The sequence below is a fragment of the Hippocampus zosterae genome, chromosome 5, assembly GCF_025434085.1.
Source record: "Hippocampus zosterae strain Florida chromosome 5, ASM2543408v3, whole genome shotgun sequence".
Taxonomy (NCBI): Eukaryota; Metazoa; Chordata; class Actinopteri; order Syngnathiformes; family Syngnathidae; genus Hippocampus; species Hippocampus zosterae.
In genome coordinates, this window is record NC_067455.1 from 8,348,263 (window position 1) to 8,362,122 (window position 13,860).

Below are 13,860 nucleotides of genomic sequence, written 5' to 3' on the forward strand. Positions count from 1 at the left end.
CAAACAAGACCAGAGACGCATTTCACAGGCCTGTGCCTCACAAAGACCCCTCTGGAGGGGACATGGCTCTTTGTGGCCCCTCAAAGCCAGCCCACCGGCTTGTGTCTGGATGTTGAGGTGGGGTGGCTGCGGGTTCAAGGTTAAAGGCAATGAAAAAGTCGTTTGCCGATGCAGCTGGTGGGTCCCGGCACGACAGAGGAATAAGAGACTGAAAACACTGGTTGCAACATTTGTCTAGTTCCTGTTGTACTCACTATACACCCCACCCCCCCAAAACCACACACAAACACGCACACACACAAAATCACACAAACAGAAAAACACGCTTGGTCCCTCTATGTCAAAACTTGAGTTCCTTTGTTCAGCAACTATCCACCACAATTCTGAGTTACTTTGTCATAAATATGTGGCCTATTCTTAAATATGTGGCCTATTCATGATGTACACATAGCAAGCTAGCGAGCTATGTGTACACCACGAAAATACATCTTCCCTGAATGCCATCATTTATAGAACAGCTCACTGTCATTATTTAAATTCCCGAGTGAGCAGGTGGCAATGCAGACAAGCCCACTGCCCCCTCCAACAGCACCGGTTAGCTTTCAAGCTAGCTGGTGGCTAGCACTTCCTGTGGCTTTCAACGCCGCTTCAACAACTCTCTTCTCTGTGGTGTGTCAAGTTTAGAAGACATTTATTTTCACTTTACAGGGGGTTTAAATCATCATGTTGATTTCAGTTTTCACTGTAGCATATTTAAACTCCATTGTGGCGCGTTAAGAATTTTTTTACTGGACTCGCATTGAATGCTAATCTGATCCTCACACTTCTCCGTGCTGAGGTGTAATTGTGTTTTTTTTTTTTTCTCTTCATGTGACCTCAGCGTGACTGGGCCAACGTTGGCAAAAACACGGACAAATCTGTTTAAACACGGCGCAGGAGTTCATTAACTCTGGGAATGTGGAGGCTGAAATAAGAAGTGAGCGGGCCTCTTTTCAACCTTAACAGAAGGAGGAGGAGAAAGAGGGCGCGGACCTATATCGATGCTTAAAGAATGATTAACACCCCAAAAGCGTTCAGTCTGACTCCATTTCCACTTCATTTCCACGCTATTAAGTGCCACTCCTACACATGTCGTGGGAGGACAATATCATAGAATCAGCTCTAGGAATCTGTTTAGACAGGCCTTTGGATCGGAAAAGGATTAAATCATCGTTTGACACAAAAACAGGAAGCACTACTAGTTTTTCCACAGATAATGTATTTGTGTTTTTATTTTTGATATTTTGTTGTCTCTTTCTTTGTTATATTTTTCGGTAGTATTTCGTTTTCTAATATTTTTGTCGTATATATTTGTAGTTTATCAAATATTTGTATGTTTTTCTAGCACATAATTTGCATTCTGTTGAATATTTTTGTATGATTGATATTTTTGTTCATACGTTCTGAATATTTTTGTCAAGGCTTTGAATATCTTCATGTTTCAAAATCAAATATTTTGTATTTTTGGTGAATATTTTAGCATTTGGTGAATGCTGGTGGTCAAGTGATGAGCACATCCCAGAAGCTAACAGAGTAGTTAACAATGATTATGTTCCTTTTGATCAAAAACTGAGTGAAATGCAGGTCTGGTCACTATTCACAGAAGATCCAAACCAAAGTTCCTTGTTTACAAGAAGCTGAGAACATGATGAAAGGCTAATGATATAGAATACCACCATTAGAAATAAGTGTTAACTCTCGCAACTATTTGGAAAAAGAAAGCAATGACAATAACAGCACGCTTGCTAGCAAGTGGCTAGCGCAACAAGCTATCAATGCATCGCGTCATGCCTCCAAACCGTTTTCCAACATTGTAAGAACATTTCAGCTCTTGATTTTCCAACCACGAAGCAGAAAATTGTGTGCAGGTTTCTAGGAGAACCACAGTATCAGATTGTGGGGGTGTGCCGACGGCACCTCTCAAGAGTCATAAATCCCAATAATTAAAGTTCAACACCATGGTGCTCTCCACAAACAGTGCTAAACATCTAAACCATTGCGTTTATTTGGAAATGATCAACTGAGATTTCATGACAGCATTTACTTTGATGAATGAATGATTTGTCTTTTAGTTAATTTGAATTCCAGGAAGTGGAGTGTATTTATTAGTGTCCCCGAGAATACCAATCATCTTGGGGCCTCAACCATGCGAACTGCAAACGACGACAAGGGTAGAAGCAAGTGTTTGGTTGCAATCTGAAGCTCACTGACAACACTGACAGCGTTTTGGTTATCTGCTGCTTTGGTTGCCTTTCTCTCAACAAGACATGGCTGGGTTAGGTTTGATCAGGCCCCCAGGGTAATTTAATGGAAATTAATGGTTGTTTGTCTATGGGTTCCCCGCGATTGGCTGGCAACCAGTTCAGGGTGCATCTCTTGTGAAATATTCTGTATCATTTTCAGTTTTATTTCTGCAAATTTTAGGCCTTTGGTAACATTTATAATTCTTTTGTCCAGTCGTACATCTCACACTGGACATGTTTGGCAGGTGGTCATATAGCCATCTTGGATGGCACCATGCACTCCGCATGCATACCTCGTCCGTAGCCTTCTTGTGTTCACGTGGCCTGATTCATAGCATTGGACTGCGGAGGAGGAGGGGGAGGGTCAGATGACACTGATACCACGGAAAAAGACTTCCTTGTCCCGCATGTAAAGTGATACTGATTGCGCTTCCTAAGTAAACAACTCACTCACTTTACTGCTACAGCGTGACACACTCCCACTGATAACTTATCAGCAGCGTTAAAGCTGCATAATCGGAGCTAGGGCAAGTTATGTGATTGTACCGCAGGCCACAAAATTAGGTACACCAAAGACTTTTGAGGTCCTGAAGTGGTTATTAACTTACAACTGCATTCGCATTCCTGCTGTTTTGAACATTTGGGTTATTTGAATGGTGTCATTCCCTCCCTTCTTAAATCCCATCTGATGGACTTTGCCTGTATAAAAATTATTCAATTTAGCACATCAGCACTATTATGCTACGCCAGGGCTTTGGTGTATGAACAAGGCCTGGTATGTGTTTGTGAAGCAGGTGGAGGTGTAAGATGACTTTTGCGGAGTCTCACTTTCAGTCTCGATGGAGCCCTGGGGCCCCGCTGGTGCATATCCAACAGTGGCACACACAAAAGACTTCTTTTTTTTATTCCTTTGGGATTCTTTTCAATACTGCAAAGATGGATGACCAACCAGGCTCAGGGTCCTTGGCACAACAAAGGGGCTTTGTGAAGATCACAAGTAGGGAAACCTCCCAAAACGAGATAAATGCAGGATCTTTGACTCCCTCAAAAGCCACCAACTTTTTCTGCTCTGAGGTTAGCAATTTACATCTACTCGTGGTAAATTATGCTGCTCTTAGCTCAAAATAATATAATGATGCTCCTAATGTAGGCCTGGAAATCTATGCAGTCATTTCTATCGTCATTTGAGTCAAAAATTAACAGCCACACCATGGAACAAATGGAACTCTGTTGCACATAAAATATTCAAAATACTAACTGAACAAAAGTGGTTCCTATGAAGCTATGTGGTGGTCTGCATAATCATTTGAATCCTTCAAAAGGAACACCCAAATGTTTTTGCACTCCAAAGCAAGCAATCTACTTATCTATAAAATAATGCTATCCTGCTGCAAGCTCAAAATGCAAATTATGTTACTAACTTGAGCCGAGATGCTAACAAGCTTAGTTCGTTAAGCTTGATGAGGTAAAAGGAAATTTTATTTTATTTTGGGGGGGGGGGGGGGAATTAATTGCATTTTTAAAACACAGGCTCTGGATAAATCTCTGCAGCTGTTTGCTTACTCATGTACATAAAATATGTCGGGACGTGGTGTTGTACAAGTTGCGCAGTTCGAGTTGACCTCTTCCTGTTCATGTGACATAAAGCGCAGCTCAGAGGGAACAGGTGCATCCTGGCTGGTCCTGCAGGAAGTGTTTTTGCTGCAGGCTGTGAGAAAGAAGCATGGCTGGCATGTGGGACGGAACTGTTGCTCGTCAGGTATTGTCAACAGTGTCAAGACACAAGTTATATTAGGGGTCTGTTTTTAAATGCACAATTAGCGTGGTATGGAAATGAAGATGGGAGTGTTTTCTGGTATATTGCTTGTAATTTGTATACACAATCAATAAAAAAGCCAGCAGAGGTCGGGTGTCAGTTGAGAAGCGCACACTGATTGGCTTTACTGAAAACTGTGCCTCCTGCCGTCAGTGAAAGACAATTTGTTCCTGTGTTCGAGCCTTTCTTCAACTGTCCGAGCGAACATCTCTGACATTGGGTTTGGGATAAGGGGTTTGGGATAGGGGGTAAGGGTTGGGTCTGAGGGGTTAGGTTTGGGTTCCACTCACATGCCGACATGGGTGCGGTCCTTCTATTTTGGCAGCAGTGCATGGAGGTGAGAGAATCTTTTGCCTTGCACCCCCCATAGCCCTTTCTCAGCTGTCTCATCATTCAGCAGAGGAGGGGTCCCCCCCCCCGCCCCCCCTCCACACACAAACACACACACACAAATGGGTTCTCTTTAACTTTGTGTGAGACAAGTGGGTCAGTTCCAGTTATTTCAACCAAAGCCTGCCTCGTCAACCAGGGGGGCTCAGGACCACATCCATCTCAAATGAAGGCACACTGTTAAAATTGAAAAAAAAAAAAAGAAAAAGAAATCCTGATCCGTCTGATATTTTAACACACAATGTGGCAGTGTGATACATCAAGTTTACTGTGATAACTTGAACCCCCATTTATTGAGGGGAATGCATCCTCGTTTCAGTCGTTTTATTTCTATTCACACATACAAAATTTTTATCTGAATACTAAAATAGAAGGCAAAACAGCATTCATCAAAACAGGACAAAATTAGCGCATTGTAAATTCTGTGCGATATGACATTTTGTATCGATCCCATGCCAGTTCAATACAGAGCCAGTAATGCCAATACCAATCATTTTTCATTATTAAGATGTATGGATATCAGGGTAATTCTACCTCTTCCAACAACTGCTAGTTCGTCAGCAGCAACACATACAAACGAGTATACAATAATACTCACAGGACTGTTGTCTCTCTGCAGCGTAAGACTGTAAATATTACTGGAGCTTACAATAGTTGTGGACCTTCTCTGCCTTTTGCTGTTCAATATGCTGCATCTCTTCTAACAAAGCTCAATGCTGCCTGACGTGTCACAACGTGGTACTACACTCAAGGTACACCACTTGAAATTCGGATTTGCCTGTAAACGGATTTTAAAAAAAGGTGCTTAAAAATATGTGCCTGTTTTACATCGCTCTCTGCTGCAACGCACATGATTCAAATGATCGGCTCATCGACAAGCTCTTAAGTAAGAAGTGTGAGAATGATCCTCATCATTGGAACCAGGTGTGTTACAGCAGGGAGAGAGGGAAAAGAGGCAGGACAGCAGCGCTCCAGGACGGAGTTTGAAACACTCCTGCCTTAGACAAATGGCTAAAAATGACCATGTGATAATCGGGATGTCCCCTCACTGATGGATTGGACGCAGTCTCTCGAAATGAAAGGCTGAATAATTCAGGTGAGCTGCACTGTGTTCAATTTCCTGTTCAATCACGGAAGCTCTTCTTGCTTCTTCTATTTCAGAACCCTCAAACATGTCATGAAAGAAACGACAGGTTCCAATGTGTCCTGTCATGTTGAAAACGTGTGCCGGATTTCATGTCACTCAGGCACATCGGTTAGCTGATCTGTCGGACTGCATCGGCCCAAATAAAAATGAAAATAGCTGACACTTGGTAGTTGTTGTGCATCCTGTTATGATGAACGTGTGTGCCAGATTTCGTGTATATTGTACACTTTGGTGCCTGTCGTTATTGTTTTCAAACTTTTCGGTATTACAGTGGTACCTCTGTTTATGCAATTACGGTAATTGGTTCTTAAAGAATTTTTTTGACTAGAAAATTTTGTCAGTAGTCATCTGTTCTGAGCCCCCCCAAAATTCAGACATAAATGTTTTCTACAGCATAAAAATGCATCTAAATAGGTAACATGTTACAATTAGATTATTGCACACTAAATGAGAGTTGTGCATAATGTAAAAACAAACAGACAAAGAATACAGTCAAGAATAAAAATGATTCGTCCTCGTCGTTTTTTGCCCTCTTTAGTTCATGTTCTCACTCAGAATTGTTTGATGTTTTTTTTTTTGCCTGGGAAATTGTAAAGAACCAATCCAAGAATGTTTGCTTTTGTCAGCTTTTAACAATTCTTCGACAAACATCAGCATAGTGAGCGATTGCCGGACTGGTGAACACTTTCTGGGTGATTCACAGTTAAGTAAAACTACGGAAACACCTCATAGCCGAGGGGCAAATGACGCTGCGTAGACACCCATCTATTTATCTCTCTAGATCTAGACGCATGGTAGAGATCCCTCTTAGGCAATGGAATGCCAGGAAGATGCTTCGTAATAGCCAATGGCAGAGCAACCTCAAACATGTTGCATTCAGGAAACTCGGAACTGCGAGTTTGCGGCCCATACTGTATTTTTACCTTTCGTATCTTCAAATTTCTTTCGTAACATGCGGCAATATTTTCCTGTTGAGGGGTTTCGTATATTGAAAATTTTGTTTGAAGAGACATTCGTAAGTAGAGGTACCACTGTACAAGCTAAATCTTGCAAAATGTCCCCTTCAAACCAAAATGGCTAACTAAATGGATTTCAGGGCACAGGTTCTTAACCGATTTCGGTTTCATTATAAACATGTGGGGAATTTAGGTAAAGCATGTTTTGGCCTAACATTTATTTTCTTTTCAATCAGATTATATTTCAGAAATCAAAGCAATTAAATAAAAATGTTAAAACGATGGTACCTGTTATATTGCCTTCAAAATTGCCAATCTTTCACAAATTCCGGGATGTGCAATATTTAATGGAGCAAGATAAGTTATAACGTGCTGTTCTCTGGCAGGAATGTGATTGCTACACCCTGCACACTAACACACACCTCGCTAGACAAACAGAACAGCCGTGATGTCATTTTTTGCACGCACACAAACATGACCACACGCAAACAAACAAAGCAAGCCATTCGGGTTTGCTTAATGCTGTAATCACACATGATTTATTATTATGAAATACTATGGAGGCCTTTCAGAGGGAAGAACATTCTTTTGATGACATAACAGTAAATACTGTACACTCATCCAAAGGAATTTGTTGACGTTAGCATGTTACGCTATACATGAGCAATACAACTGATTGAATGTCAATTACATCTACAACAAACACAGTATTTGGGTCTTAAAGCTCGAAGACAGCACTAGGTGGCAGGGGTGCTCTGAAAAGAACTTTCAGTTCCTCTTATAACACCGGTGTCAAACTCAAGGCTCTGGGGCCAAATCTGGCCCATCACATCATTTTATGCGGCCGGCAAAAGACAATCGAACATGTCAACTTCCATTATGCATCCTTATACTAAAATGTCAAATTCTCATTCGGGTAGTGAGTACAGAGGTCGTTTTTTTTAGGTTGTCCAATTCTTTTTTTCCAAAAACAAATAAATAAATATGCTAAGCGACAAAAAAAAAGTACATTGTAGAATTAAAATGGAAAGTGCCCCACACTGATGTTCCCTGACGCCTTAAGTATTATCAATCCAGTCAGCAAAATTGGTCCAGCACAGCTCTAGGGCAGACACGGCACGTACACTCGGCCCACATACCTCAATGAATGACGGTCCTGCAGTGGCCCACGTCTGGCATCCATGATGTGGGCCGCATTCGGCCCAGATCTGAGCCGCATTGTAAAACCATATCTGGCCCAACTCCGGCCCGACGCTGGCCCAGAACAGGTTCCTGAAATCAGCCTGAATTCAACCTCAACGAAGCCACATCTTTCATGAGCCATATTTGACCCACATTAAAAGAAAAGTCTAAAAAACGACTGTTATAAAAATATGTTTATTGTCATAATTTGGGAACCTCACATATAACTCCACATACACTGGAAAAATGCACGTTTCTTTATTTAACAGTGAACACAAAGTCCAAATTGGGATGCAGCTTACTCTTGAACGGTATTTTTCTGTCAATCAAATTGTTGCGTTCTCCATGTCCTCTTTTCTTCTCATGCTCTCCTTCCTGTCACCAATCCAGATCAGGAGCCAGATGTAGCCATCTTTTGATTGTGACATAAATTTCCTGGTGTGAGGCCCAAGATGTTAGGCTGTTAGATCTCACAGCGGCTGTAAGAACTGTAAGAAAACAAGAATGGACAGTGTGTTAGGAAAACAAACATTTGTACATGTCATGAACAATGAATAGTCACTAAAAATAACCCGGGCGGCCCAGTGGTCCAGTGGTTACCACGTCGGCTTCACAGTGCAGAGGTACCGGGTTCGATTCCAGCTCCGGCCTCCCTTTGTGGAGTTTGCATGTTCTCCCCGGGCCTGCGTGGGTTTTCTCCGGGTGCTCCGGTTTCCTCCCACATTCCAAAAACATGCGTGGCAGGCTGATTGAACACTCTAAATTGTCCCTAGGTGTGAGTGTGAGTGCGAATGGTTGTTTGTCTCTGTGTGCCCTGCGATTGGCTGGCAACCGATTCAGGGTGTCCCCCGCCTACTGCCCGAAGACAGCTGGGATAGGCTCCAGCACCACCCGCGACCCTAGTGAGTATCAAGCGGCTCGGAAGATGAATGAATGAATGAATGAATGAATGAATAAAAATAACCCCTGAAATTTCTTATAATAATAATAATACATTTCATTGAATAGCGTCTTTCAAGACACTCTAGGATACTTTACAACCAAAACTAAGAAACAGAATCGAAGTGATGCGGGATTGGTCACATTTGTCGCCTTTGTGATTATTTGATTGTACATTTAAAAAAAGAAAATTCAAAACTGCTAACATTTAGTGTCATAGTAACGTTCCATCACTAATAAGTCATGCTAGCAACATAGCAGCCGTAGCGAGTGCCCTACATGTTTGCACTGATATTAGCGCACCTATATTGCTGCTGAAGCGTGCGTTCTCTGTGATTTATCACTTTCATAATGACATGCCAAGTTGAGTTACCATGTTTGAGAGTCGTATTTGTGTATATTTATGAGGGGCGTGGCTTTAATCAGAGACTCGAGGTGGGAAGGGACTCGTAAAATGAGGCAATATTCAAATCTCACCAGGAGTCTTTTTAACACTGCAAAATGCCCCTCTATGTGGTATTTTCACAAGGACAACACTTCTTACTTCAAACGTAAGGCCAAATAGTTAAGGGTTTTACATTATTTCCTATGCATGGGGAAAACCTATTGTTGAAAGTCTCAGAATTCAACAAAGAACAGATTGTCGCTGGGTGTATGTGTGTGTGTGTGCAGGAATACTAAAGGTCAATCCAAGTCATGTGAACATCACACTTCACAGCGTTTTCCCTCATAATTATGACAAAACAACCTGCAGTCAGTGATATGAAAACAGTCATGTGTACACACACACACACACACACACACACACACACACACACACACACACACACACAACCACACACACCATATCATTGTTTTAAATGATTAAAAAATGGTTCTGGCGATTTTATGGTGCCTGTGTGTGTCTAAAGCGCTGTTAAAATAATTGGTTTAACTGTAAATCCTGACTGGTGAAGAAAAGCTCATCCCACATGACGACATTCCTGGGATCCAACAAGAGGATCGGAGGGGATAAATGTCTCTGTGAGGGTATGTTACATGGTAGCGCTTTGTGGCTGGTACAGCTAAAGATAGGAATTCCTAAACTGCGATGTTGTGTTGCCTGGGTATTTGCTCTGTACAATTCAGTCGAATTCGAGAAGCATTGGAATGTTTGCCTGCTAGGTGACGATTTGAGCTGGGGTTTAAACTAAAGTCTATAGTCTTTAAAGGAAGGACTATAGAATAGTCTAGACTCTAGACCAGGAGGCAGACACACACACACACACAGACAAAGTGTAATGTCACATAGCATTTTTGGAGCTTCTATTCATTTTTATACTTAATGTCATTGTGAACATTTTGAAATGAAAGTGTGACTAGTTTTGTCCTTTTTTACACTGTAAAAATGAAAGTTGGGTGAACTCAAAATTTCAAGGTGAAAAATTAATTCAATGACATATTTCCCCGCATTTCGCAACAATGAAATAAGAGTTTGCAGAACTGTCACTTGTATTGATTCGTAGTCGACTCAGCTCAAAGCAAGTTTCGAATCAAAATGCTTCAATTTCCATACATGGCGGAGGGCAAAGAAGAGGGGGTTGGGGGGGCGGGGGGGGGGGGGGTTCCGCTTCATGCATATGCATAATTAATGAACCTGCTCCAACCAGCACCCGATCATGATGATTATGAATATTATTTCATTTTAAAGTGCACTTTAGTGGCAAAGCTTTGAAAAGAATGCGCTACGGGACAAAAGGCGGAATTTTCAATGTGCCAATTATGGCGCAACGACCTCCCCAAGGGAATGGTACTCGTGGGAGAAGTGGGAAGGAAAGCGAAGGGTGTGTTTTTAATACAAAGGGTGTAAAATTATCATTTCATAACCTAATATTATGATAATATCAGTGAATATGGCAGTTTGTTAAATAAATAGCAAAGCATCAATCCATTGGAGTCACTGCATTGAAGTCAGGCCTCAAATTGACACGCTGTTATTTGCTGCTCTCTGCTGGACAAAAGTGGTTACTGTCCTCGTCAAACTGCACGAAAAGTCGGTTGACAATGACTGTAAATTCATAATGAACCGTTGCAATTAATTTTAATGAAATAATTAAATTAATTAAACGCGTTCAACTACTGCATGGTTCTTAAAACAAGAAATAAAAATCGACGAAAACTATATTTAAAAAGGAAAAGTATTGATAATCCAGAAATTTCAATCGTAGGATTATAACAAATACGAAATGATATAAATGTTAAAATTATATATGCGTCAATTCAAAGGTAAATGAAAAATAAAAACAGATAATATTTTTGTTTCACGTGTTTAATGTTGACATGAATTAAAATATTTATTACAGGACCTGAGTGAAAACATTCAGCTAACCTTCACAAGGGGGCGCCATTGTAGCTCACATTCAAGTCTGTACAGAGTTCATTTGTAGTACGGTACAATAAAAATTAAAAGATCCAGATATATATGCACTGCTTTATAATTATTTGATATGTGATAATAAAACTTAAATCATATACTTGTACTGCTGCGAAATGCTCCAATTTGTCTTTTCCCCACCAGTATTTTATTTATCGTACCGTTTTGCCCCTCTCGTATTAGCCCCTCCTACTTGTCAATCACAGGAGTAGAGGCCGGTGCTGCGATGCTATTGGCTGTCTTTCTTTTTTCTTTGCCATTCTGCTCTTATACACACACACACACACACACACACACACACACACACACACACACACACTGAAGGTCAAACAAGCTGCCTATTGGTTTTGGGAGCTTTTATTGCATCATAAATGAAATGTCCAATCAACGTGGATGCGGTCGTCATAGAGATCATTGGCGTAAGAGATTTGCACTCCAGCATGCGTTACAATAGCAATACTCAACAATGCAGTGCCAAAAAGCAATGCGCTAAATGAAAGCTGTGAATCAAGAGGCGTTTTACCTAACCTCAATGTGTGATTGGCACCAAAATGGCGCTAAGAGAGATGGAAGGTGGTAATGTGATGCTTAAATAAGAAATTAGAAAAAAAGAGGACATTTGTTTCCAGAAATAACATTTGGCAGAGTCCCTCCATTATGCACCACACCTGGGTCATGGGGGTTGAGTCACCCAGCAGTCTGGTCCAGCTGCTGATGAAGTCGTTGGCGCACATGTACCAAGGCTGACATGTGCCCACGCCACCAAAGCAACCACCTTCCCTGGGCATGATGACTCTGCTAACATTAGCGATTATTGAATTAATGATTCCAAACATCCTTACTGATTGACACACCAAATAACCAACCTGACTGAACAAATGACCATGAAGCAATTTACAGACCACCGAACCAATCAATAGATAAATCAACCACACAAATAACCAACATCACACCCAGCCAACCAATCACCTTCCTTCACCAATAAATCAATTGACCCATCAACTAAATGACATTTTTTTTCTTGAAAAACTTGTATTGACTGTTCTGTTTTCTTATATTGAAGCCCATTGAATAAATTAACGAGCCAAAAAGGTATTTCACACCTGGCAAATACACCAGTTACATCCAAGAAGCCAAACTTTCAACTAACCAGCCAGCCAGCCAGCACCACAAAACGGCCAACTCATGATACGTACATGGAACTACAGTATATTAAGGCTAGTGAGGGATTCCCAGCACAGCAAAACATGAAGCCTCATCACCATTCCCTGGCCTAAATGCATGTTTTGATATTAATAAGTGCACACTTATAAACACATTAGCATGCATCAAGATGAAAAATTTGTTTGGATTGGAGATGGGGTGGCGGTGCGGGTCTGGGGGGGGGGCAGGGGGGGGGGCTGCAATTTGCATTTGGCTCAACATATGGCGAGGCCGCGGAAGCCACGGGCCATGCCTTCATTACCCGATCTCCGTTTCATCAGCTCCTCGCTCACCCGCTGGGCCTCCCCACGGCGGGTCCGTCTGTCCCAAAGGGGACGCCCACACGGGACAATATGTCCCCGAGGTTAGGGGCGGGACATGATTATTTTATCACGGTAACGCTAAACGCTAACACTCTCCACTTCTTTGGAGGTTAAAGCGGGAAATGCGCGGGAACAATGTGACTGTTCGACACGAGGTGACAAGTAGCGAGTAAAATAAAAGGAAAAGAAAGTATAATTGGAGAGGGGGGGAACAAGGAAAGCAAAGAAGGGGAAAGGGAAACAAGTTAAGAAAAGGAAAGGTGAAGAAGTGGAAAATGGAAATAGAAATGGAAAAAGAGCAAAGGAAAAGAAAGGCGAGGACAGGAAAAAGGAAATAAATTAAATAAATTTAATTTATTTAATTAATTAATAATTTATTAAATTTTTTAAATTAAATTAATTTATTAATTCTTAAAAATTAAATTAAATTATTAATTTTTTAAAAATTAAATTAATAAGAACAAAAATCGAAAGGAATCAACAGGAAAAGTGAAAATTAAAGGATAAAAATGAGGTAAAGGAAAGAGAAGGAGAGGAAATGGGGAAAGAAGAGCTGCGAGGAAAAAAAAGAGGGGTGGGGAAGAAAAAGCAAAAAGAAAATGCGGATAAGGACTGAGAAAATGAGAGAAAATAGATGAAAGAAGGAAAGTCATGAGAGGGAAGAAGAAAAGGAAACGGATAGAAAAGAGACAAAAAAAGAACAGGAGGACTATCAAGACAGGATATCAGAAAAAGAAAAATGTATTCAAAATCATGTTTCAAAACAGAATCAAATAAACGACTACAAAAAAAAAGTCATTTCTCTACCTTGACAACATTTTGCAAAGCGATAGTTCAACTCATCTGCAAGCCAATCAAACACTTCACTTACTTTTCAAATATATGCGAATATAAACGACATTATTATGAATCAATAACATTAGTTCGGCTCTGTACTGCAAAGGCTTACTTTAGGTCTACATCTTTTGATCAATTTGATCATAAACAGAATAATAAAATTATGAAATGACCTCAGCCTGATTTAATATGCACGCGGGCACAGAGATGCAAATTCCCTAACACACACACACACACACACACACACACACACACACACACACACACGCACACACACTCACACACACACACACACACACACACACACACACACACACACACGCACACACACACACACATGCAAAGTAAACCACAACTCCATTATGTTGTTGT